Here is a 5,007-nt window from a genome sequence, read left to right on the forward strand (position 1 = left end):
GAAATGTATATAGTAAAGTCGGGTGGGCCATCACCACACAAAATCCCCTCACGCGGAAACGAGACATCCGTGTTCACGCGGCTTTGCTCCTGTTTGTAGCCCCACATGTGGCCCCCACATAATTGAGGTTCACAGGGGAAACAATAGGATATTTTAGTACAATTAAGCCGGCATAAAAAGAAGCTAATTTCTAGTTCAAGCATACCAAATATTGATTGTGACCGTCATATAAATGAAAACAGGTTTGATAGATATTTTAGCAAGTTTAAAATTTATAAGAGCTCTTAAGATTCGACGTTAAATTATGACCTTTGTTTAAGCAAAACTTAATCAATCAACGAAGAAGGAAGTACTTACTTCGGGGAGGTACAAACATAATGGTAAGCAGCAATTTTGGTTCTTGGCCCAACCCAAATTATTTGAGTTGCCCAGTTTGAAACAGCCCCAGCCTATCCACAATGTGTATAAGGCCCAATCAAAGCAAAGAAAGGACCAGGCGCAAGATAGAAAAATAACAGAGAGAGAGAGAGAGAGAGAGACCTACAAATCACGAGTAAGCATGAAGAGCAAAACGACTGAGACGACAATTTACAATTTGTAAGGTCTTCCTCAGTGTTTGGAAATAAAAGAGAACTAGTACATTTCATTTTAATAGGTTTTATACACGTACAATGCACATGGTTATTTACAATGATTAAGTGTTTTTGGCTTATTTTCTAACTAATTTTTTTCTCAGTTCCACTTTAATAGTTTGTACTCATTTATATCTCTAAACTTTAATATTGTGATTATTTTTTTTAATGTTTGTTTAAATGGGCCACATCCAATTTAAATTATCATATTGACATTTGAATTAACAAAAAACAAATATAATTTGAAGCTAATTTGAATTTTTATATTATTTTGATTGACAAAAGCCAAGCTTTATTGAGAAAGTATAGTGTTGTTGTTATGGTGTTTTCAGTCCCCAAAGTACGGTCCTTTTTACCAATAACGGACATGTGTCCACCTACATGCACCGCTCAATCCAAATTGATGGTCAAACAGCCAAGGATCCCGACGTAGCCGACCCATCAGGTCGACATCTCTTTATGTCGACACGAAAGACGGTACTTGTCGATCCTCTTGTCAAAGACGACTCGCAACGAGCCCACTCTACCAGTTATTCAACGACTCGCGAGGTCGACTCGAAAGACGTTACTTCTCAGCAAAGCTATAGGACGACTTTAGCCTCGAGCCTCTCCCACTGACAGCACGTCACCATCGATTTAATTTTTGGCAGGTGCATCATACCTCTAACCTCAATAGTCTCCATGACTCATCGTACCACGTCAGCACTGTCATGCCTCCAATCACTTCCCAATTAATGTTAAAGTGATCTCTCCTCCACTTGCCGACCAACACGTGTAAATTAGGTACTGACGCAGCCGCCAGCCCATACTTCTTCACCGTCATCCTGTGCTTGGCCGAAGTACGTGTCCATTCTACCCTTCCATCACCACTATAAATGGAGGTACTATTCTTCCTTTTGGAAGGATCTGAATTCTAACTTTTGGAATATCTGTTAGATATACTGCACTACACACAAGAACTCTCACAGTTTTTTATTTTCCACTTAAGTTCACCAGCTGACTTGATCGCGAATGTACAACGGGGAAACCAAGCCCCGTTCTCTTACGAGTTTCTACTTTGTGCAGGCTGAAAGAAACTCTACTCAAAATCAGATATTCGGAGAAGTGAGCGACCCCTCATCAATCTCACCCTCGAAAATATTCAACTATTTGATTAACCATCATCAACAGTTGCAAAAGTAAAAAATATTAAAATAGTACTATACAAGGAACGTGAATATTTAAAACCAATAAGGCAAAATGATTGATTAAAAGTATTTTAAAACGATAAAAAAGAGAAAAAGAAATTTGTTCCTAATCATTGATAGACTATATAAAAAAATTACAAACTAAAGATTAATGCTAACTCTAGTATACTTTTATACGATAAAAGCATCCACATAAGCATATAAAAATACTAATTTTTTTCATAAAACTCTCTTTTAAAGATTTCTAATTTCACTCAAATTAATTAAACTATTCTATAAAATATTTTAAAAATATTGTCTTTTATTCCCTATGTTTTATTTTTTATTGAGCTAAGATCAAATTTTCTTCACCTTTATCTTTTTCCTGGGTAATTCTAAAGTAGTGTCTTCATCATCTACATCGATTGTGATATCAGGTTGGAGTTGTATTTTTTGTGCTGTTATCTTTCCTGGGCTCGTTAATCTTTTATCTTCTCATTTTAACTTCACAAAAAAGTTAAATATATTTTCGATGTTCAACACAAGCTTCTTGAAATACATGCTTTGATTTTTTTTCTATTTCAATAAGAATAAATATTAATTTCATATATATGAAATTCTTTGTATTCCTAATTTATTACTTAAATAAGATTAGGAGTTACCTCTTTTTTCTCTACATTGAATTCTTCTGATGTGCATCCAATAAGAGTTTCTGTTATGTTAATAATATTATCTTTGCTCTATCCCCGTTATTTTTCACAAAGATCTAAACTAAATACCTTTATTTTTCATAGCCAATTTGCTTTAGATTATAATATTAATATTTATTTTTTTAGTATTTGAAGAACAAAGTAAGAAATTTATGAATACATACTTATTTTTCTTATATCTTCTATGGAGAATTCTTTTTTGATTGAGATAAAATTATTAAATTATTCTTCAATGTAACTCAGTCAGTGCTTCTTTAATAGATATGCCTAATGTTAATGCCAATTCAAGTGATTCATGAAAGTTTTCTAAATTTTAGATTTATTTCCATCACTTTCACATTTGCAATAAAAATAGCTTGGTTCCTTTGAAGGATATCTCTGAACATTCTGATAGTTTCTCTATATGTAATTCCTCGTATTCTTTTACCTTAAAAATATTATTAACATTAGAGATTAATGTTTCTAAATTATAATTAATTAATACAATGCTATTATATTATAGTCGTTTATCATATATATGGATTTAAACATCTATCAATTAATGTTACCAATATATTTTTGCTGCTCTAACTTATTAGTAAAATTATATGCAGTCACTTTAATTTATATAGTGACGATAATTTTTAATCTATAATATTTTTTAAAATTTTATTCCTTAACCATATGTTTTTAATCAATTCTTATTGCTTTTATTTACCAGTATCAACTTAGACTATTTTTAGATGTTGAAAAGAGATAGTAAACCCTAAATTACATATATATATACAGTAGATTTCTCATGCGCACGAATTCGTACGAATCAGCCCCGTGTTTGTTAAAGCAGGGTGTTTTTTGAAAAATTGGCGACGACTAAAAATAAAAGGGCAGGCACGAATCTCAAGCTGGGAATTGTTAAAGCAGGGGTTTTTATGAATAATACGACGAAATCAATTAGCACATAGCGCTACAATTCCCAGCTCGTGACCCCCTGCTTCTTCTTCCCCTATTTCTCCCCCATTTCTCCCAAAATCAAAACTCCGTCTCCGTGTTGAATCAGCCGACTTTTTTATTTCGTCTCCTCCGTCAAGTTCCCCATCTCCGCCCACCACGAAAGCAGAATCGCCGCCGACGAAAACTGATCTTCCTTCGAGCTCGAGCGCTACAACGAGATCCCCATTTCTCCTCCTCCATCAAGCCACCTCCTTCCCCCAACTCAGGTAAGGATCACGGCCATCCATTTACAGGTTTTGATTAGGGTTTTTTTTTTGATTTTTTTTTCGATTTCAGGTTCAGCGTCCTCTCCCCCAAATCCGGCTACAAGTCTCCGCGGACGAGCTCGTGGTCGAAGGTACAGAGCTCTGTCGGTCTTTTTTTTATGAATCAATCTATAATCCTGGAAAATAAGCCAAAAACAAGAGAGTTGGGATGTGTTGACGTTTTTTTCGTTTGGTTTTTATCCATGGAAATTGTGTTATGGATCCTGATTGTATACCCGTTGCTAATCTGGTCTTTGATCAAATGCATTTTAAATCTTCAAATAGTTTTCTTTCTATTTTAAAGAATAAAAATGGTTTTTTTTAGTTTACCAAAACTTTAAAGTCTAACTCGGGTGACTGTTATAAAAACTATGTTTTCAAACCTCCATGTATATAGAATTGATGCTTAGGAAATTTACAATATCGATATTTTAAGAAACACCGCAAGTCTCTTATCCTATCCACTCCTTCCTTAAAAGATATTATGTTACTCATTTATAAAGACATTTATCTCTTGGTAAATGTTGGATTTGCATGGTGATTATTATTGAATTTCTTTTTGTTCCCTCTTATAGTTCTTTGCCTGATCTTTTTTTTTTCCTCAAAACAGGTTGAATATCTACATCAGGGGTCTTTTGGGAGAGTGTACACTTTTGAGCTGTGGCATAATCGAGTAAAAATAAAGGAGTAATTCCTGAGAATAAGTTCTCCTTTGTGTGGTAATTGTGTTGAAGACCAGAACATGTTGCCTTCCTGATTGTAAATTATAAGGAGTGCTTTCTCATAATAAATTATGAAAATTTATATTAGCACGGCATCGGCAGTTACTGTATTAGTTTTCGAGAATAATATTTATTTTTTGTGGTTGAGTTTGCATTGGTTGGCTAAACTTGCATAATTTGTTGTTCTGTTTTTACTTTTTTCACTCATTTTGTGTGAAACTAGTGATATCTGTTGCGTCATGAGTTTTTGTTGTTCTGTGTATTAGGTGTATATGTTGTTCTGTATCTCCTCTTCTCTTTACAGTTCTTCACACTCTTTGTACACTCCAAATATGCAACAACAAAAGGGTCTTCTTTCCTTGTACTCCTATTCCCATGAATAATCTTTGCCAATGAATTGAAATGACAAAACAGTGAAGGAAAATAGGTGCTATCAGTTGAAAGGTTTGGACTTGGAGGAGGGACTGGCAACCTAGGAGCTGCATTCTCTTTTCTTGATTCTTTTCTTGGGAATTCATCTAATAGAAGAGGAACGCAAAGGA

At 34.2% G+C, this 5,007-nt stretch overlaps 1 long non-coding RNA gene across 1 annotated transcript; it reads left to right on the plus strand.

The window, feature by feature from the left end:
- On the plus strand, positions 3,481-4,560 carry LOC109849993. The gene is made up of 3 exons (XR_002249295.1): positions 3,481-3,704; positions 3,775-3,835; positions 4,354-4,560. It is a non-coding gene; the product is annotated as an uncharacterized LOC109849993 (long non-coding RNA).

Source organism: Asparagus officinalis, chromosome 7, assembly GCF_001876935.1.
Source record: "Asparagus officinalis chromosome 7, Aspof.V1, whole genome shotgun sequence".
In the NCBI taxonomy this organism is placed as follows: domain Eukaryota; kingdom Viridiplantae; phylum Streptophyta; class Magnoliopsida; order Asparagales; family Asparagaceae; genus Asparagus; species Asparagus officinalis.